Below are 23,932 nucleotides of genomic sequence, written 5' to 3'. Positions count from 1 at the left end.
GGACTATTTAAAATTTGTTTTTTTTTGGATAATCAAGGTTTAATACATGGGTTTTAATTAAAAAGCCTAAGTATTAAACTTTCGTTACAGTTCTTTATTAACAATTTTTATGTTGATTTTCTATTTTTTAATTTTTTTGTTTTTTTAAAGAAGTAAAAATTAAATGCTTTTTAAAACTAAAGGGTCCCTATTTTAATATAGTAAATTCATGGGAAATTTATAATATATTAAAATGGGGTTTGTTGGACAATACAACAATTGGCGATTCACTCGAAGAACCAGTTATCTATAATAATAATAATGAAATTTTCCAAAAATTCAACAAAAATAATTTAAGAAGTGAAAACTAGTTTTCAAAATATTTAGATAACTAAAATTACTCTGGCTATAAAACTCATTAAATTGAAATTTCTTTTAAAAACCTTTCGTGAATGAAAAAATTGTATTTACTTGTATTATTCATTAATCAGTTTATAAAAATAAAGTAGGGGTCCTTTACGACTTAGCTTGTAGTGTACTCATTTGTCACAGGTAGAGGCACTCTTGCCAGCAAGTGTTCATAGCCTTGACAGGGGTACCTTTTAACCAACAAAAATCCAGTGTCCCATCCATTTAATAGTGCAATAATTAGAGGTAAGTTTATTTTTATTTTCTTTTTTGATGCTAAAAATTCATTGTCCTGGTTTGGTGTCTAGGTAATGATAATTCCATTCATTGGTAATAATCAAACTAAACGAGATGGCTCCTGATGAGAAACCTTGTCTTATAATTGAAAAACCATAAGCCATTACCATAATTTGATGTTCAGTATGGCAATGTCAATTTAATTGGTTCCTTATGATCATGGTAAGTAGGCTCGTGATGAGACCTCTTATCATTTTTAGATCTATTATATTTTAGAATCACACTCTAAAAAAGCTCTTTTTAATGGATGCGGAGTTTCATTGAGTCCTTAAGGGTTTTTGAGGACAAATCTGAGTTCAAAGTGCTTTAGTCGTAATACAATCTTTAATTTTCAAGGATAACCTTTTTGATTGAACCTAGAGTAAAAGAGTATAATTTTTGAGGTTTTTAAAAGATTTCACAACTTAATGGAAAAATTTCAAAGTTACATAATTTTTATCTAGTTTTCAATTTTCGTAACCACTTCTTTAAAAATTCCTACCTTCAAAATGAAAAAGGAAAAATAGCTTTGAGAGATGTTTTAAATTTCAATAGAGTACTATTTAAAAGTATTATTAACAAAATCTGTAAAGGAAAAATAAATTGTAGCAGGATGTACAATGGAAGTGATTTTTTACAGATTTTTTATTTTATTATTATTATTTTTTATTTGCTATTTTTTATCTTTTTAAGAAAATGATTTCTTTAAGATGAGCTGATTTACAAGAAGAAAATCTCTCTTTCCTGATAATTCTTGAAGTATAAATGTAGTCAGGCTTATCTGTTCAATAATCTGAAATGGACCAAACCATAATTTCTGAAATTTGTTGTGTTTCCCTTTGTCTCTGTATGCTTTGTCCCACTTGAGAAGTAGGTCTCCAACTTGGAAGGATCTTTCTATGACTAAACTTGCATCAAAAGAAGCATTGGCCATCTATTGATGTTTGGTGTGTGTGAGTTTCGCATTTTCCCTTTCTTCTTCTAGTTTTAGGATTTGTGAATTTCTTAATTCCAAGGAGGAAGAAGGTGTTTCTTCAATAAATTGAACTAGGGAAAATGAAAGAAGAGCTAAATATGATGGAATGATGGCTTCCTTCCCATATACTAATTTGAATGTAGAAATTCCTATAGTGGCCTTCTAAGTTATCCTATCAGCCAATATAGAAGATATTAAAGCTTTGTGCCAATTTATTTGACTTTGACCAACACTTCTTTTGATTATTCTAAGGAGATTTTTATTAGTGGATTCTGCCAAACAGTTTCCCTAGGGATAGTAATTAGTAGAATATTTTAGTTTAAAACCTCTCCTAATTGTTAATTCATTCATACTAGTACTCGAAAAATAAGATGCATTATCAAATATAAGTGTAGAAGGAAAACCAAATCATGTAATGATAAATTGATCAATAAATTCAATAACATATTCAGAATTGACTACCTTTAGAAGAATTGATTCCACCCACTTAGTGAAGTAATTTGTAGCATTCAGAATATATCCATGTTATTTAGAAGAATGAAGAACGATCTCACCTATGATATCTAGTCCCCATTATTCGAAATGTTTTTCGATGTTGAATGGCTAAAGAGGCAATGCTGGTTTTCGTTGTCTTCCAGTAGTAGTTTAGCATGTCTTGCATTTCCTTACATATGCTTGAGTATATTTGAAGGGAGTGGACTAATAGTATCCAACATGTAATATTTTGTGTATAGTAGTATCTCCTCCAAAGTGTCCACTTGCTGGTCCATTGTGAATTTCTTGCAAAACTATTTCTGCTTCAAATTTTTCAATGCATCTTAAGAATATGGAATCATAGTTTCTCCTAAATAACACGTTATCCAAAATCTCATAATGACTTGCTTTTAATTGCAAATCTCATTGTCTTTTATGATTGAGTTTGGGAGGAGCATATCCATTTTTAAAAAGAAAAGAGGAATCAACGTATTGGGACTTAACATCAATTACACTTACCTCATAAATTTGTTCATTGTTACTTGTGTTCGCTTCGGCTGGTATGTTGGATTCTCCTATAAGAAGCTTGCAAAAACCTTGCCCTCTGATAATTTTGCCTTGTTTAATTTCCATATCATACTCCTACAAATTTGTTACCCAATTTGGTCTCTTTTCTCCCAATTCTTTCTACATTAGTAATTGCCTCACTGTTGGGAATGGGACTATTACTTTCATGTGTGTTTTCAAAACCAAAGCTGTAAAATGATTTATAGATTTATATACAGAAAATGCTTGTTTTTCTACTTTTGAATAATTCAATTAAGCACCCTGAAAATATGAACTGAAAGAAGAGATGGGCACTTCGATTTTATGATTATCAATTTGTGTCAAAATAGTGGCATAAGACATTGAATAAGTGAAGGTATATAAGATGAAATGATCAGAAAAATTCAGAGTATTTAAAGGAGCATTAATAATTTCTCGTTTGATTAAATTGAATGCTTGCTTTTCATGATAACCCCATTCAAAAACTGTCTTTCTTAATCATTTTTTGTAACGGAAAAATAATTTGTGATAAATCACAGACAAACCTTTTGACAAAATTGATATGTCCAAAAAATGATTGCATATTATTTTTGTTATATGGTGGAGAAATTTCTAAAATTTCTTTTATTCTATCATGGTCAATGTAAATTCCTTTTTTGACACAATGAATCCTAAAAGTTTCCCTTCAATAAGAGAGAAAAAATAATTTTTCGGATTTAATGAAATACCATATTTTCTACAGCGTTCAAAAATTTGTCTTAATTCCTACAAATGATTATTTATGTTCTTTAACTATTTTTTTTAATAGACCTTCGAAAGCTCTATCCATGGCTCATTGGAAAGTGGCCCCTGTGTTTATTAAACTCAATGACATATTTTGGTAGGAATAAATTTCCCATTTAGTTATGAAGGTAGTCTTTAGCCTATCATCTAGTTGGACTATGATTTGATTATATCCTGAGAAACCAACAAGGAAAGACAAAATTTGGAACTAGCAACTGATCATAAAATCTGTTCCATAGTTGGTAACAAGAAATTATCCTTTTGATTGGCCTTATTGAGATTCCTAAAATCTATACAAATGTGGATATCATTATTTTTCTTCCTAACAGGTACGAATTTGGAAACCCATCTCAGATGCCTAACATGAAAAATGATTTTCGGCTTAAGGAGTTTATTCAATTCCGTTTAGATTTGATTTCTAAGTTCAAATGAATTTTCCTTAATTTTTGTTGTACAGGTTTATCGTTAGATGTCATCATAATTGTGTGTTGAATGATGGAGGTGTCAAATGTTTTGAGATCTTTGTAACTCCAAGAAAAGATATCCTTATTTTTTTTAACAAATGAATGAAGGATACTCTTTCTCTAGACCAGAGACCAAGTCCTAAATTGATGTTATGAGGTTTCAAATATGTCCCAAGGTTTATTAATTAAAATGTCAATTTTGAACTCTATAGTTTTGAATTAGTAACTCTTTTAAATCTATATTTTAAATCATAGATATCCTCAAGTTTTACTACAGATTTGAATATGGGAATATCATCAATTTTCTCTTTCAATTTATCATTATTTTCATCCTCATCAATTATTTGGTTATCATATGATTTTTCAAAATTTAAGAAGTTTAAAATATCGTCATCATCATTAAACGCCCGCCAATTGGTGATATTATCCAGAATGGATGGTTTAAATATTAACTCTACAAAAAATCTATCCGGACTGTAATCTTCAGATGGGATCAGTTTTGATGCAACATTAGCAAGAAGGTCAGTGTTGGCATTCTGAATCTTAGGAATAGAAGAAATGTTAAACACTAAAAAATATGAAATGAGAGACTAAACCAAATAATGATAATGCTTCAAGTGTGTAGAGATACAATGCATCATGTTTCTTACTTGTTTAAATACAATTTCTGAATCTCCAAAAACTTAAAGGTATTTAACGTCAAGGCTAATTGCTTTGTACATACATTGGACCAATGCCTCATATTCTGCAATATTATTTGTGCATTCGAATTTCAATCTACAAGTCAGCATTGTCTTCACACCTTCAAGATTAATCTATATGCAACATTATCCCACACTATCACTTTATTTTGACCGATGAAATTACAATGTCGTCAATAAAGAATTAACTAATGGTTTTTCTAGCATATTTACACATTTGGAAAAGTTTGTCTATGAAAATTTTTCAATTTGAGAAGTTAGAGAATTACTCAAAAATGTTGACGTTTGTGCATTAAAATTCTCAAAAAATGATTTAATCGAGTAGTTTCCAAGAATGTTGTTATTAAATGCTATTGCCTCATTTTCACCTTAAGAATCTCTTACCGATTGTTTCATGTGTTTTTCTCAGATGATTCTAATTTGATTCATATTTCCATTAAATGGGAGCCATAAGTGATACCAATTAGTGGAAAAATAGTCATGTAGTTTTTTTTGGCCAATCTCTACTAAGAATTAAATCGTAGAAATATGGGATATCAGCAATTAGTATATTAATTATTTGACAAACTTTAGGATTCAAAGATAATCTAATTAGAATTGAATTCATTTATCCTATGACTTTGAATTTTGTCCTATTGAGTTGCACAATGTGAATTGTATTTTTTTGGGTAACATGTTTAATTTCAAACAAACTGAATACGACATGATATTCGAAGAAGCCCCTGAATCTACCAAGAAGTTATGTACATTTTTATTAAATATTTCAAAAGTCAAAATAAAAGGAGGGGTATGTGAATTAGACTTATCACCTATCATAAAAGCATCATAGGAATCCAATAATGAATGACAAGGAGGTTTACCCATTCCGTTAAAAGTTTTCGATACCACAATAGTAGGAAGAGGAGAAGCAAGTACTGCGTTCAATTCCTTTACTGTAAATTTATGTCATTTTTTGAGTTTAGTGAGTTCATGAAGGGAAATGTTTGCTTTTATTTTTATCATATCCTCAACTATATTGTACTCAATAGTGTCTAAAACTACTAAGGTTCTTGGTGCATATGTAGAATTGGATGAAGACAGGATTACTTGGCGGGAAGTGAAAGTGGATTTTTTAACAACAATGTTGTAGCAGCTACAACCATCCTCCAAAATTTTTCCTTAGCTTCGTTTTGGAGGCTCCCTATCAACCATCTTGAGCATCATCTTTTGCACTATCAAGTACATAAGATTCATTATTTTTCAATAGCTTTTCACCCTGCATGAGATGGTTTTTTTTCACTCCCCTCACAGGCTGCCACTCTAGAGTTGGTTCAGCTGCTAGCTAAGAAGATCCCTTAGACCCCTTAACTCCATAAATTGTGCAACTCTTACTGGTAGCCTACTGGGCTTAGAAATTGTGCAATCCTATCAAAGAGCCTTCCTCTGGAAAATAATGCAATTTGACCCAGTAGTGCAGCTGAGCTGAGGAACTATGTAGTTCTTGGTAGTAGTCAGCTGCTCCTCCCAAAAAGTGCACAATCCCTTCGGACAGCTAGCCCAACTTCCTCCTAGAAATTGCGCAAAATTCCCCCTCAATCAAGTAGGCTATTTCATGTGCCTTTAGGTTGACCATTTCCTTTCAGGACCTAGAAAAATTGACTTGCATGCATGGGTTACTTCTTACCAAAAAAAAAAAAAAAAAGAATCCCTAGATTTTAGGGAGCTATTTTTAGCAGCTGAAGGTTACATGCAAATATTGTTTTAGAAACTTTCCTCCAAATGTCACTTTTTCATGGATTTGTGGCATGCATGTCATGAGCCTCAAATTTATTTATTTGACACTTCAAATCTCATACCTCACATTGATATTGGAACTCTAACATCCCACATCACATGCAGGAGTCTTTGGCACATCCAGCTTAGCTATTTCTGGGTAAGTCTGCTTTACTTACTTTTTGTAGCATTTCTATCCCTTTTTTGTTTTGTCTTGTCTGAGTGTTGTCTACTTGATTTCTATGAACACTTTATGTCATTTTCAGGCATGTTAGCTTGTACAAGCATTGTTTCAGTTTTCGTTGGCATCCCACTACTGTCGCATGCATGACACTGTGTTGCGTGAACGGTTGCTGATTCATCAGCTCATTTCACACACATGCATATTGATTCATTTTATAAATCTTGCATTCATTGTTTTCATGGCCAATAATTCACTCCTGCTTACACTTAGTATCGCCATGCATTCACATCTTCATTTTCTTTCATTTGCCTATTGGTGGGTCTGGGAAACCTTGGCCTCAAGTTTTCCTTGCTCGGAAAACATTGTGCAATTATCAGAGGGAATGCTCTACCTTATCCCAGAAAATCCACAAATCTAGATAGTGAGTGTCCTCTAGTCTTGCTTTGTGCTATTCTGAGAAGCAGTGACAACTGGCCCATAAAATTGTGCAATGCAGTCCTTGGGCCTGCACCACTTGCCAAATGAAATCGCACATTGCACAGTCTCATCACCTAGCAGGCCATTCTGGATTGTGCATTGCAAAATTCTAGTCGTCAACCAACCTCCCGACAATCCAAACTTCCTTTTGTGCAGCTCCAACAGTTAGCTCCCGACCTCCCAGTGAAAATTGTGCAATCCTTGCCAACAGTTCCCTGGGTATGTTGCATGTCATTCCAAAAGTTTTCTTTGGTTTTAACTCACAAATTTCTTCCCATACATGTCATCATGCCTCTAGATATAGCAGGTGTTCATACGTCTCTCAGCAGTTCAGGATCAATGCCCTCCAAGAGAGCATGATTAATGGACACTGATGGAAGCATAACTGGAGTAGCAGTTGTGTGAGTGTTTACAAGTTTGCTGATTTATGAAGACACCAAGCTGATCGTAGACAAAGACATCAAGATTAAATGGAAAGAGGTCAATGATGCATTCTCAGGCACATTTGGGGAAGATATCAAATACCACCAAGTCTATGTGAAGATTCACAAGTCTATCTTGTAATGGATTTCATGCAGGTATCCCACATTCCCATGCGTGAACATGATACATTGTATCATTTCACACACTGATCCTGAGATAATGACTTTGATAAGTGTCAGCAGGATAGGGATTTCTAGCTTTAGAGTATAGGATTATCAACGGATGTACCAATTTTTGAAGACAATGATCACCATGGAGACACCCTTAAGCATACCCAACAGTAATACCAAGTCAAGGGATGACTTGAAGAACTGGGTGAAGGAGCCAACCAAATTCAGGATGACACCTAACCAGATTTACAAGATGAAGGTACTGTGGAAGGTGTACCAATACTTGGTCATCTATGCATGTTGCTTGTATGTCCAAGAAAGCACTGAGACCTTCGCGCAAAATTGGGTGATCGCATTGGACCAACTGGCCAGTGAAGGTAAATCATGCAACTAGTCTGACATGTTGGCTCATAGGTTCAAGGAACGGGTAACAAGAGCTCGACAGCTACCCATAGCTCAGCAAGTGGAAATATAGATGTCCGCCTACATCTTGGATGAAATTTATGCCCGTCGTGAGTTCTCGGGTTTAAAGTGGGCATGGAAACTAGTGGAAACCTCTATGAATACTTATTATAAAAAAAATAAAGTGCAGATTCAGAGGAGTTTCACACATATATCAGATCATTTTTTCACCCAGGTGTACAAGATGATATTTGAGTAGGATCCACCTTGCATGTTGAAGGGAACAATGGAGGCACTGATCGAAATAGTGGATTGGTATGCCTCACTATCTAGCACCTTCATACGGATGTACAATGTGGAGAAACCTTCGCATGTTTTGTCGAAGTTTTCCATGGACAAGCTCGTCATGCAATAAGTGTCGTACCACATCTCGGAAGGACTTTCAGCTAGGCTACACTGGAAGATGAAGGCATCTTGGCCCACTCTTCCATTGCAGATCGGGTTGTACGAGATATAGAATCTCAAGCATGTGGATGTCGAAAGAGAGGAGATCAAGAAATATCATTTCGACACCCAAAGCTTCAATCTATATGACCAACATTATTTTTTGAAGGGTCATTGTGTGAGAGTACAGTTTTTGTGGATCCACGAGGCATGTCATTAGGTGGAGGAAGACCCATGGAGATATTTTCAAAGTTTCTCCCGACCCATTGAACGAGTCGGCATCGCTATGGAATGGTCAGCGAAGCAGCATCCAGGAGATCACCAGGAACAACAACAACATCATAGGTAAACATACCAATGTGTGAAAAATGCAAGAGAAATCTTGTCGATAGCGCAGAGCCAGAACAAAGCTATAAGTTCAGATAATACCCACTTTTGCATAAAGAAGCTTTGGCCGAAGAGGCAACAACATGATACGAGGGCCGTACAAAGGTAAAGAGAAAAACATAGGATGGAGGAAACAGTGAAGGATTTGCATGAGTTAAGGGAGCAACTTTGAAAGGAACATGAATTGTGCAGACAAGAGAAGGAAGTGCTACAAGAATAGGTACAGTAGCGGGTGCAACATGTACAAACAGATTGAACCGCACTTGTACAGTTAGTAGAATCATCCAAATAGTTGGCACAAAGCAGAAAGGCTGACGAGTCGAAGGAGTAGGAGTTCACTCAAGAGATTAAACAAGTACTTGAGAATATGGATATGGAGATGGAGCAAGCAAAGTTAGATAAAGACATCAACCTCATGTCTTACCACCAAGAGGTCAACCCACAACCTTCACCAGGTATGGAATTAGAGAAAGTCCCAAGCAACCAAGGAGACACTGAGATCATTGGAGACCATCCAGAAGAAGAGATGCACAAAATATCATTCAATGAGTCGCAACATAGAGTTTTTCAATAAAGCAGATAGACACTCTGGATGACAATACATCTCCTATGTAGTTTGAAGAATGAGTGATCATGTCTGACGTGCACAAACATCTAACAACATTGGCTGATGCTACTAGAACATATGTCAAAGACACTAGCTTAAGTGTTTGATTCTTGATAGTAGAGAATGAGCGAATGGCTAAGGAATTACAAGCAACCAAGCAGGGAGGAGAAGGTGATATTGGATGAAGTATCGTCCCATGAGACATTTATGCAAGCATTGTATTCCAAGTTTGGTACCATGCATAAGGAAATTTTCCATCTCAACGTTTGGAAACCGTGATGTGCTAGGAGAGCACATATCTTTTCAAATGTGCATACCATTGTTTACCACATGCAAACATGGACAATGAGATACAAGGGAGCCCCATTACACTTTCCCAAGATGATGAACCCCAAAGTGGTCGAGCTGAAGGCACGTATCCGGAGTCAAATCCTTAACTATGAAGAACTCCCATAGCTCATCACTAGATTGTAGGCTTACCATGCACGTGTATTCATAAGCATGGATGTTTTTGTGTGTGCAAATGTGATCCCATCTATTGGGACACTCACTGAGACAAACACAAAGGCACAAATCTGATTAGAGATTTACTTCTACTTTGACGAGTTGATGCGCGTAGCCACTAGCACAAACTTGGTGATCAGTGCAGACACTATTCATTAGTATGTCAATGGTCCAACCACACTCAGTAGAATGATTCAGATGTTAATAGATTAGTTGGACAGAGGAGCCAAGGAAATTTACCTAGATGAAATGGAGGCAAGTATTTGTTTCCAGAAAGATGTCACCATTGAGTACACAGAGACCATCGCAGACTACCAATCTTGGCATCAATTCGCCACCGTTGACCATCATGATAATGTTGAAGAGCTGGTCTTCCCACAGGTTTCTAAGTCATAGTGATGTCTCACACGGCTTGGTCAAGCCTATTTTGTCCCACATGGATATATGTGTAGATTGTATGTAACGTCTTGTCAAGTGGAAGTTCAAGTGTCGATAGTTGGATGTGATGATTGTAGAGTAGATGAAGAGTCGTGAGCGTAGATGAATGGTCACAAAGGGGAATTTCAAGGCCCACCCCACCCTTTTCTCTATATAGCCCCTTATATCTCATTGTATAGGCTTTTGGTCAACCAAGCTTCCGATATGAGTATCTTAGAGAAATCTTGGATGGTATTGTAACAAGCCTTAGCTTCTCTATAGTGCAGAGCTAGTATATCTCTTTAGAGGAGTAGGCGGTAGTGACTATAATGTTCCGCTATCGAGACTAGTGTTTGGTCATTGCTGTGTTGTATGATTGGAACTCTCACTTCTTAATATAACAATTCCAACGCATTTCATGCATATGTCGTTATTGCATTACAGCTAACTTTTGTACTGTAATCATATATGTATCTGTTTGCTTACGCATGCATGTTCAAGCTTTTCTGTATAAGTATGTATGAATCTTACCAAAATGTGTTATTGATTTAACAATCACTTTGGATTGCTAGCTTACTTTCCTGCCACTTTGTGATGCATTTTTCCTTGTGTGTTCCCTTCTTAACTCCGCGCTTTCACAAGATTCCAAGGGGTGAACTCACCTCACCCTTCATGTGTTAGAACCATTCATGCACGTTCTTTGACTTGTTGCATATGTCACACCCTTGCTACCAACAGTGATATCTTACTTGCCTTTGCAGGTAACCACAGTCAAGGTGATATCGTACGACCCACTGCTGGGACTCCTACACCAAATACTCTAAGGTCTAGTTGGGACTGCCTACCAAGGAGATCCCATGACATGTTTGCGGGTCCAACACTCTCAACATTTCTGGCACTAGAGGGAGGGCCAGATGACAAGATGTGACCTCTCATCTGGTTTTGAACCTTTGTACATCTATCATGCATTCTATTACACTCATCCCTCCATGATGTCTTTCACATGCTAAACCTATCAGCATCATGAGGGAGTTTTTTGATCTCTTGTCTGATTTCATGTATGATGATGAAGGCACAGTATCCTGGCTTGAGTACTTAGAATAATTCTACATATTCCTTGATAATGCACATGACTTTTATGTAGAAGAGGTTAGCCTGCTACTTTCATACACACTTCTCAAATCTCCACAATGGTGCTGCTAGAGTCTACCTCCTGGCAGTGTGCACTCACTTGACCAATTGTGTGATCTCATTGAATGTACTTTCCATCATTTTGATCCAGAACATCTTGACCAAAAATTGTTACAACAAGGGAAGGCCCCACATGAATTGCCTATGGAATTTTTCGAACACTTTTGTGTGTTGCAATTTCAAGCTCCAAAAATTCAGATAAAATTCCAATATCTCATGGAAAGATTTGAGTATTGTCTTACAAATAATCCTAAAAGAAATTTCAAGCCCTAGCCCCGCTCAGCATACTTTGGTGATGGAGTTGCGCAATCACAAATGGACATGGTCACTATTTCAAGTGACTATCTGTCATTGCCTCATCAAACAACTCCACCACTGCAGAGTGATGTGGGAGAACATGCACACACATCTGTTCAACTCTCAGATCCTCCCATCATCGCCTCTCTTAATTCTTGTGCATATTTGGTTGCGAAGCCCATGGGTTGTCACATGTCTATCTTACCTCAAAATCCGTCTTTCATGTTATACTAATCCTATGGATTTCATTGTCTTGTGTTCTTCCATTCTAAACTCCACACTTGTGGTGAACAAGGATCAAGCTATCAACATAGTTGGTGTTGCACAAACAACTTTTGCTATCATTCATGAAGAGTATGACTGGGAGCTTGAGCATCAACCCTTGATGAAGGATGACTCCCTTTTGTCCGAGCCTCCTCCTTTCTTTCCCAGACATCTTTGGTGATTCTGCCATCCATGATTTCATATGTGTATCTTCATCTATAGATGAACCCATTTTTGATCATTCGTAGAACAAACCAGATATAAGTCCATCATATGACAATGGAGAGGACAAATTATTTATTTAAAATCCACTCAATTTTTCATTTGCTTTTTTCGGAAAGACAAAGACTGAAGTTTTCTATTCCTCATCTACCCCTCTATTTAATTCATCAGATCATGAGGATGCCGATGAAATCATTCATTTTTCTGATCGTAGTTGTCATGATCTATTTACTCCCATATTCGATCACGATGATGAATCTATGATAGTTGATTTTTCCAAGAAACTTGTTTATGATGATCTATCTATCGGTGAAGTTAAAACCCTGCAGACTATCAAGGCACTTCAACCCGAGATGATGGTTATGCCAGGCCATCACCATCCCGAAGTAGGTTTCACTTCCAATCAGGAAATTGTTTAAACACCTAAGGCTCCTCATCACTCATCTATATTCATTGAAGATCAATCTCACACACAGATTATGCTTCCTCCACTCGAACTACATGATCCCATCGCTCATGCATGGGAGGAATCTTACATAGAAATAAAACATGCACAATGCAAGTTGTCTTTGTTTCTTTCATTTTCTTGCATGTCACAGTCAAGAGTATGTGTATGTTTAAAAATTGCACAGTGTCACATAGCACTGTGGTGAGTCCATGGATTGCATGTCATGTACCTGCACTCACTTATGTTCTTTGGACACATTCAAACTTGGAGTGTGTTCATCTTCATTCTTATATCTTTAATGTTCATTGGTTCACACCACTATGTTTTTTACGAACCATTCCTTCACCAACATGGGTTGACCAATGCACCAGTCACTGCATTGGAAGTGTCACTTCACGTGATCAGGGCCATGATTCATTAGCTTAGGAGTAAGAGTAGTGTTTGCTTTTGGTTTGTTTGCTTGCATGCATGTTTACTTCTTACTTTGCATGTTTGTTTGTTTTCTTTCTTGTTTTCTTACTCGCTTTTCTTGCGCATTTAATTCTTCTTTTGCTTTGTTTTGTGTTTCGCTGCTTGTCTGCATTCGTAGGTTAGTTTCGCATGAAACCGTGAACAACTCTTGGAACAAGCTGGGTAAAGTAGAAGAGGAATTTTGCAGTTGCCAATACTTGGTTCTTTGTCATCTTACCTGGTAGGGCCTGATCTACCTCAGGCTGAAGGAAGGCAACTCTAGGGTAACATCAAACCACGCTTAACCTGGTAGCTAGCCCTACCAGGTTGGGAGAGGATACTGGGAATTAGGGTTTGAGATGATTGAATTTAATGTAGATTTTACGATAGGTATAGTAGCTCAAAGGATTTTATTAGATTTGTTTTGGGTCGAAACAACAAGAGAAAGGATGATTTGGACTATGGAATCGATGTCATTTTTTGTCGGCAAACCTGGGGAAAATTAAGTGACATGTTCAGCCAAGTGAAGATTGTAAATGTGAGAAGTACAGGGGAGAAAGCCCGCTGCCCTGCGGGAATCAGACAAAGGATTAATCTGTAACAACAACTTTAGATGAAAGAGAATCATGAGGTTGCGCAATAGAGCATCTAGCCAGGGATGAATTCTGCTAAGACAACCATTACAACTAACAACAAAATCATCATGAAAGGAGCATCATTATGGATGAATTCCTAACATATCACTTAAATAATGCTATAACAAAGCACAGAAAACATATTTTGTAAATGAATTACAGGAAAAAAAATACTAAATATCAACAGCGTGATGAATCCCAGATCCAAAGGGAAAAAGACTATTTTATTAAAATGATATTCACGAAAAAAATTTACACAAATCCAAGACAGCCTCTCTGCTACAAAAATAAAACCTCTACACTATGAAATTCATAAAATTTATACATTTAGCTCATCCATGTATTAAGGGAATTGAGCTCAACCATCTTCTTCAAAATAGAATCAGTTACATTAAACTTGGATAGGATTTATGAAGATAGGTGTTGAATATGAACTCGTATCTCCTACACCATAGCACCTATTACAAAACTGAAAGAGGTTTTTATATAGAAGGAAATATTGGAGAAAAAGGTCTCTCAAATTTTCGAAATTCATTTCCAGTTTCTCGGAATCTATGCCACAAAATCATTCCTAAAACGGAAAATCATTAAAAATTTAAATCTGTGAAAATAAGCTGTAAAGATCTATTCACATATCCAAATTCATGAAACCTGTGAATAAACTGAAAGAGGTTTTTGTTATATGGCTCATGTTTAACAAAAAACTCCTTGGGTTTTCGAAAATTACTTTCCATCTATTTTTAAATAACACCGCACTAAAATGGCTAAAATAGTAAAATAAATAAAAAATTTGCTTTGTTTTAATGTAGGCTCCAAATATCACTGCATATCTCCCACATAGTAGCACCTGTGCATAAAATGAAGGAGGTTTTTTTTTTTAACTTGGTATGTGATGGAAAAAGAATTCTTTGACTTTTGAGAAATTCCTTACCATTAATTTAGAAATTGATCTTGTAGTAAACTTGTCGTTGTGTGCAGCAACCGACCTCAAAACATGCATAACCAAGAATCACTCATTCATTTCGATCATATCTTCTGATCCAAATACTGGTTACAGGAGTGTGATATACCATTGGAAAAAAAATTCTGAGCTTCTTCTGATGGAAATACTTAGAATATGATTTGCACTAAAGATCATGTTCAAAACATCTCTGAAAACCATACATAGTAAGAGCTCATTTTGATCCCTGGTGACAGGCTGCGAAGACTGGAACTAAAACTACCTCTGTATGAAGATATTTTTACCTTCATTCCATGATACGATGATGGAAAACACGGATTGTTCAAAGTGTACCTTGGTAAAAACACAACACTTGCATGCTAACTAGTGTCACCTACTCTAGTCGGTTGTTTTTGGGTTAATCCTTGACAACTCAATCAAGTAGAGTAAGGTGAGGGGGAAAACCTTAACAAACATATCAGAGGTATATATATATAATTTCTCTAAAGGAACAACCTCTTCTACTCTCAATAATTCAGGATCCATCTTTCACCTCTGAAATGAATAAGTGCTATGTACAGTTACGAAAAATGAAAAATGAAGAATGAAAATTCCAAAAATTCCAAAAAAAATGAAAAACGAATAAGGTGAAATAAGATAAAGGTTTCCTGCATAGAGAGGTGATGCAAGTAAATCCGCTATAGTACTGACCAGGCTCGCTAGTAGCAGAGCGATGCTTATGTCCCCACATGACTCCACCGTGGTACTACCCAAGCCTCCTAGCAGTGGAGCAACACCAGAGATGAAACTTAAACTCTAACGACTATATTGCTTCTACACCAATATACCCCTCATCCCCACTAAAACAATGAAGAGCTTGGCATATGAGACATATTATAATCAAGCAAGTGTGGAAATCAATATGAATAGAGAACTGAACCATACTTTCAAAGGTGTTATACTTGCTTTTCACGAACATGATCCATTTAGAGAGCTAGAGTTCTACCAGTGTGTCACCAAGAGTTGTAACGGCTACAACCAACATCCAAAAATTTTCCTTAGCTTCATTTTGGAGCCTCCCTACCAACCATCCTGAGAAACATGTCTTGCATTGTCAAGTACATAAGCTTCATTAGTTTTTCAGCAGCTTGCCAGCCTGTGCAAGATGGTTTCCTTCACTTCCCTCATAGGCTGCCACTTTGGACTTGGTCTAGTTGCTAGCTAAGCCTCTTACGCAAAAAATTGTACAACTCTAGAGGGGATGTAGTGTTCCCTCTAGAAAGTGGGAAAATCTAACTGGCAGCCTGCTAGGCTCAAAATTTGCCGAATCATGTTAAGAAACCTTCCTCTAGAAAATTGCACAATTTGGCCTCGAAGTGAAGGTGATCCCAAGAATTGTACAATTCTGGATAGTAGTCAATTGCCCCTCCTAGAAATTATGTAATCCCTCTGGACATCCAGCCCAACTTCCTCCCACTCAAATTGCGCAAAAATCCCCCTCAATCAAGCACGTTGTTGCATGTCCCTTTAGGTTTACCATTTTCCTTCAGGACCAAGAAAAATTGTCTTGCATGGATGGTTTGCTTCTTCCCAAAATATAAAAAAGAAACATGAAAAAAGCATCTGTATGTTTTAGGGATCTATTTTTAGCAACTGGAGGTTACATGCAAAGATCATTTTAGAAACTTTCTTCCAAGTGTCACTTTTTCCTAGATTTTTGGCATGCACATCATGAGCCTCAATTTTTTTTATTTAATTCTTTAGGGCTCATAATTCACATCGATATTGGACCTATAATATCCCACCACACATCCAAGAGTCTTCAGCACATCCAACTCAACTATTTCTCAGTAAGTCTGCTTTACTTTCCTTTCGCAACATTTCTATTATTTTTGTGTTTTCGCTTGTATGAGTGTTCTCTACTTGATTTCTATAAATGCATGTTGTTGTTTTCATGCATGTTATCTTGTACAAGCACCGTTTCATTTTTCCTTTGCATCTCACCACTGTTTTTCATGAACAGTGGTCGATTCGAAAACTCGTTTCACACATGCATGTTGTTCCATTTTCTGAATCTTGCATTCACTGTTTGCATGCATTATCATTCAATCCTACTTACACCGAGTATCGCCATACATTCACATCTTCATTTTCTTTCAATTTCTTAATGGCAGGTCTGGGCAACCTTGGTCCAGACTCTGCCATTCCTATAAAACATTGCATCATTATGAGACGGAAGGCTCTACCTTCTCCTTTAAAATGTGAAAATATGGCCAGTGAGTGTCCTCCAATCTTTGTTTTCACAATTCTGAGAGGAAGTGACTTCCAACCCAGAAAATAGCGCAATGTAGTCCATGGGCCTCCTTAACTTGCAAGTTGAAATTTAACATTATGGAATCTCATCACCCAGTAGGCCAGTCTAGATTGTGCATTCCATAATTCCAACAGTCAACCAACCTCACGATAGTCCAGACTACCTTTTGCGCAGTTCTGTTGTCAGTATCGTAGCCTCCCAGTGAAAATTGTGCAATCCTTGCCAGCAGTTCCCTGGGTATATTGCATATCATTCCTCAAGTTTTCTTTCGTTTTAACTGATAGATTTATTGCCATGCATGTCGGCATGCCTTCAGATATATCAGGTGTTCATCCAAATCTCAACAGTTTAGGATCAATGGCCTCCAAGGGAGCAGGATAGAAGGAAACCGATAGAAGTTCAACTGGAGCAGCAATTGAGTGAGTGTTTATGAGTTTTCTGATTTATGAAGACACCAAGTTGATCGTAGACAAAGACATCAAGATAAAATGGCAAGAGTTCAATGATGCATTCTCAAGAGCATTTGGGGAATATCTCGATGACCGCCAAGTCTATGTGAACATTCAAAACTCTAAATTGTACTGGATTGCATGCAAGTATCCCACGTTCCCATGTGCGGACATGATACATTGGATCATCTCACACAGTGATCCTGAGATGATGACTTTGAGTAGTGTCAGTGGGACAAATATTTCTACCTTTAGGGCATAGGATTATCAGTAGATGTGCCGCTTTTCGAAGCCAGTGGTCACCATGGAGACGCCCTTTAGCATACACAACAGTAATACCAACTCCATGGATGTCTTGAAGAACTAAGTGAAGGAGCCAACCAAATTTAGGATGACACCTAACCAGATTTACAAGACAAAGATACTGCAAAAGGTGTATCAATACTTGGTAATATTTGCATGTCACTTGTATGACCAAGAGAACACTAAGACCTTCTTGCAGAGTTCAGTGATCACGTTGGACCAACTAGATAGTGAAGGAAAAGAGTGCAACTAGTCTGACATGTTGGCTCACAGGCTGAAGGAATAGGTAACAAGAGCTTGGCAACTGCGTAAAGGTTAGCAAGCATAAATATACATGTCCACCTACATATTGGACGCAATTTGTGCCCGTCAGGAGTTCCCAGGCTTAAAGTGGGCATGGAAACCAATGGAAAGCTCTGTGAATACTTATTTTCAACTATTTTCTGAATTCAAATTCAGAGGATTTATGGCACAATTCTTAGATCATTTGTCACCCCGGTGTAGAAGATGATATTTGAGTAGGATCCGCCTTGCATGTGAAAGGAAACAATGGAGGCACTAATCACCATAGCGAATTGGTATGCCTCACTTGTTGGAGATAATACTGAGAGGGGCGTGAATCAATATTAGTTAAATAAATAACATTTTCTTTTCATACTCTGACTTATATACACTACTTCAATGAAGGTAAATCGTGTGTACATGCAACTATATTTAAGGCAACCAACGTATATCAAATAAACTTATGATTGAGTTAATTCATCATATGTTGATATTTAATTAGTGTGTTGGTACTTTATTAACCATATAAATAGTAACCATGTGTAGTAATAATAGAACAAACCATCACACATAAGAAACACACATGAACACCAAGATTTAAGGTCGAATCCCAATGCGGGAAAAAAACCATATATTGTTGTCTTCTTTTAATATAAGAAAAACATGTTTACAAACTTGTACTGGTGTAGACTCATACCAATATGCCGGTACCAACTTTCAGAAGGCTACAACCTTCTCTCATTCTCCAGCTAATACTGGAAGGGAGCTACAACCCCCTAACTCTTGTACTAGCCGATTCATTTACTAGTATGTAGGTGCCAACCTATAGAAGGCTCCAACCTTCACTCATTTTCTAGCTGCTACTCGAAGGGAGATCCAACCCCCTATCACTTGTACTTGCCTATATGATTATGAGTATGTAGTCACCAGCCTATAGAAGGCCACGACCTGCTCTCTTCCTTAAGGGACCACATTTCATAATTTTTCACACTAGATACTCTTGGTACACAATAGTACAATATGAAGGCCACGTTTCATCAAATTTTCACATTGGTCCCTTTAGTAACATTGAAACTCATCAATCACCACTGCAATACAACCAATCACTGAAAACCCATCATCACTGAAGCAAATCACAAACAATCAATCTAAAGATTCAGAACTAATGTGTATATGCGCTTTTACCAAAGCGAACCATCATACATATCTATAAATGCTAACTTAAAACATCACAACTATTCCAGACTTTAGTCATACACAGATGATAACATTTATAGAATAAAACACGCGACAATATTCATATCTAAACGATCCATGGTCAAGCCACATAATGATGATTCATTTTAGGCCATATGATCTCGATCCATCATCCATCATCAACCACATAGGCGCATCCTTAGTTTAGATCAAGAAAAGCATCAAAAGCCCATAACCTGCATATTTGTTCTAACACTTCATAAGATATTCAATACTTTCACACCTTGGCCTAATGATCTTCTCCTCCTTATAAAGTTTTAGGCCTTTCTCAATAACTTGGACCAAAACCACTTACAACCGTTACCTTGGACCAAATACCTAGGGTCAATACCTCAAAACAATTACCTAGGGTCAATACCTCAAACCAAATATCTTGGACCAAAATACCTCGGACCAAATACCTCGAACCAAAAGCTTGGTTTTCCAACATGTATGTGCTTTTCCTCATGTGGGAGTGCATATATACGTATAATCTCCTTTTTTTACGTTAACCCACGTGTATACACTGCTTCGAAAAAGGGAACCAGTGTATACTTCTTAAACCTCTCTCTTTCTTTAATCTTTGGAGTTTGATCTGTAATCCTTTGTTGTTTACCCATTGCATTATGAACTATCATCTGTGTGAGTTGCCATCAAGGACAACCTGTATCATAATGCGAACAATTTTCCCCTTTGGACTTGATGGCAACAACAACACCAAGACTCTCCCCCCCTTTGACATCACGGGAAAAGGGTGAACCAATATATTCTCCCCCATTGATATACATTATGCAGTCAATGCTCCCCCTGAGTACCTGCAGAATTCTTTGATTAAGCTCCCCCTTTATACATGTTGAGACATAGTAAATTGTCCATGCTCCCCATGAGCACATGCAGAGTCTGTAAAAAAATATTTTTCAAAAGAATAACATGACTCTATAACTCAACTAAGTGAGTATGACGTTCCTATCAGCAATGACTCATACATCAATCTCCCAACCAAGTGGGGATACACCAATTTTGACTCATCCGCCCAACCAAGTGGGGATATACCAAATGTTTATACATGACTGAAGTAGAATTTATTACATCATCCTTCCCATGCATAGTGGGGTTACAAATTAAGTCTTTTCATGACCTTACATCAAATGATATACATGAAATTTATAACAAGGACCAAAAATCTAAAGAAGACCATGATAGTTATTAGCAACTATCATACATCATATATGAATTGCACCATCAACATCTTCCAGTAGCATCAATATCAACAACCTATATATGTCCATCATCAAAAGAGTCACCTGAATCAAAACAACTATGTGGATAAAGAAATATAAGCATCTTCATGTACCAAGATCTTATAACATAATGCCAAAATGCATTATTAGAAGCATATGCTCCCCCTGAATCTATGCCAACTATTCATTGTCAGATTTGATCATTGCAAATATCAGTAAGAATCATCAAGGCATCATCATCCATCAGATATACATCAGATTTTTAATAGCTTATGAGCACCAACACATTTCCACATATCATCAATAGATTGTAACTATCATCAAAGAGAGTAGATAATTGACTGAACCATATCAGACCCCTTTTCCTAAGTCCGTCCCACTACTTTTTCCTCAAACCAACATATACGCTACTGTGCAACTTCTAACTTGTGTATATATGCGACTTGTCTTCATGAAAATTGCGTATTAGATTTAGGACACTCAAGTTTCACACTTTTAGCTCCCCCTAAGTCTGTTATGTCTATACACTTTGCTATGCCACATCTTTCTGACTGTACCTCCTTCTTCTTCCATATCTTCGAGTGTGATGATGTTTTCTCCTTTTGGTATGGTGCCAAAAATTTTCTCCTACATTCCTTTGCTATATGTAGAAACTTGTTACATGCATAACATCTTACATGTTTCATATTCCTTCTACAACAGTCAATGGCTTTGTGACAAAACATATTGCAAGAAAAACAGTATCCCTTAAATTACCTGGAAGTTGATGATCCTTTTGCATGATCGTCTTGAACCATTCTACTTCTGCATATCGCTGTAACATGTCCAAAGTTATGAAATATAAAACATTAAACATTATTCATTGGAGGAAATAACTGAATATCACTTCCACAATTAGGAGTAAAATATTTTCTTTGAAGACTTTCTTTCCTTGATTGTTGATGGGTTTGACCTCTCATCTCCTTGTTGATAATTTCAGATTTTGCATTAGAGTTCCATGCCTCACCTTGTGAGCTAGATTCACCTTCAACAAATTCATGAAAGCCAAGACCACTTTTGATGGTATGATCCAGGTGGATATTGGTGGCCACCTGCCAAGTCCACCTAGACCCCCACCATTATTTCTCTCAGCATTTTCAGTTTCCTTAATTGTAGCACAACTTAGTATATTTAGCAGCTTTTCGGGTTCTGAACTTCTGGAGCCATTTTGAGGCCCTAAATGATGTTTTTTGGAAAATCGGGGAGAAACATGGGTCCATGGACCGATGTTTCCCTTCCCAAAGTGGCAGTGCTCAGATAGATCTTTCTAACGAGCTATTGTACGTGTCAAACGAAGATCATATGCGAAAGTTACAACCCCGGGGAGTTGATGTACCAATTTACTCAAACGGGGCCCATAGTTTGGTGTTTCATCTTCTAGGGTTAGGTTTTGGAATGTTAAGGGTTTTCCATTGTTTCTCAACAATAAATAGGCCTTCGAGCCTCATTGCAACATAGTTCAGAGGCATGTAGCCGCCACACATCTCTTTTTAGAGATAAACTACCATCGCCCTAGCTAGTTTATTTCCATTACTGTTTGTAAGCATATTTCAATATTTTACATTAATGAAATGAAGTGTTATTTCCGCTGCATATATGTGTTTATGGTTATCTCTGCAATTTGTTGCATTCCTATTTAAGTCTGGATCAGCGGTATCCGGGCAGTCTACTTTTTCTTTGTTTTTCTTTGCATGTCCCCAACGAGGTCGGCATATAACGAGTTAGGGCTTGAACTGGTCGAACCTTTGCAAGACCAGCCTCACTAATCCCGACAGCCTCCCATGGTGGATGAGAAGAAAGATGAGGGGGTAGGAGATCCTATCAAAATCTTGCTCGAAGAAGCCCTTGAGCGACAATGGAATGTGATGATGGACAACTTTGCCTAAATGCTTCAGCAACTACCTAGAAGCGACGCATCGCTTCTAGCAGCTACTCTGGAAATGCCACACTGTTAACGGGAAAAGTGTCTATTCAGAATGACCCTATCCCACTGAGGTGTGACAGTGACCTCAGAAACAAACAGGGAAAACTACTTTCATATTCTTCTTTATGAACTATAAACGAAGAGGAATAGGATGAACCAACCTGTGTCTTGCGCTAGTCCTTTGATCCAATCTCTCTCCTCTTTGACAACTTCGAGCTACCTGCTCCCTTACTTGCCTAGCGTCACCAAGTTCCTGCAAGAGCACAGAAGAAGGAAACTACACAAAGACATGGATTTATATTCATAAATAGCTTAGGATCAGATTTAAGCTAAACATACAAATGTAACAAACATCAATGATACACAAGCATGTAGGAGAAACTCAAATAGTTTTATTGATAAAACAAGAAGATCCAGGAGGAGTTACAACCGATGATTCCTGATCCAGGATCAACCTCCCAGCATAGAATCCCCTCTTCACCTCCAACAAAGCATAAATGACCCAATACTCTGATATCTATCTCAAAACCAACAACAATTCTCTGAACCCTTTTGTTTGAGATTTATCAATTAGCTAAAGAAGGTGTTGATCTTTGTATCCTCATAATGTGTTATCACTTCGTCAGTAAAATTGACCAAGTGACAATTTTTTTATGAGATCAAAACCATCGATACCATACAAGTTGATTGGGTTCCAAATATAAAGTTGTAATGCATACCTTATGTGTGATTTTCACATTATGGAGATGAAAATATTGTTCCATATATAGTATCCATGTTACCGGATCCTTGCCATCAAACTTCCTGATATCAATCTTTGGAACGTGGTGGGCCTTTATTCCAACGTTAGAGTATATGAAATCATGATTAAAAATTATTTTGTGTCCTTCATGAGTTTCCTCTACTAAATTTTTGCCATTAGGAAGCCTTTCTTGTAACAACTTTGTCAAACATTCCACGTCTTTCTTCAAATATTCAATGTTGTCATTCTACGAATCATGATTAACATTTCTTTTGTTCTCATCATGAGTTTGCTCTACTACCTTTTCTCCATTAGGAAGCCTTTCTTGTAGCAAATTTATCAAACCTTCCTTCCAACCTTCTACACCTTTCCTCCAATCTTAGATGTTTTCTTTCATACCATTGATTCCATTCTTCAAACCATCCATCTTAGCTTATGTTACTTTTCTTGAGACATAAATTTTTTGCACTTGGTCTTGTAATTTTGATATATCATGTTGCATTCTTCCTCTTCTTGATGTGTCGTAGTAAAGCTTTCGTGTTCCTTACTAAGTGTTTCCATTTTCTTTCTTCGAGGCATTA

This window comes from Pinus tabuliformis, chromosome 3_2 (assembly GCF_031772625.1).
Source record: "Pinus tabuliformis cultivar Carrire ecotype Pingquan chromosome 3_2, CPIR1, whole genome shotgun sequence".
In the NCBI taxonomy this organism is placed as follows: Eukaryota; Viridiplantae; Streptophyta; class Pinopsida; order Pinales; family Pinaceae; genus Pinus; species Pinus tabuliformis.
Note: the sequence above shows the minus strand (reverse complement) of the source record.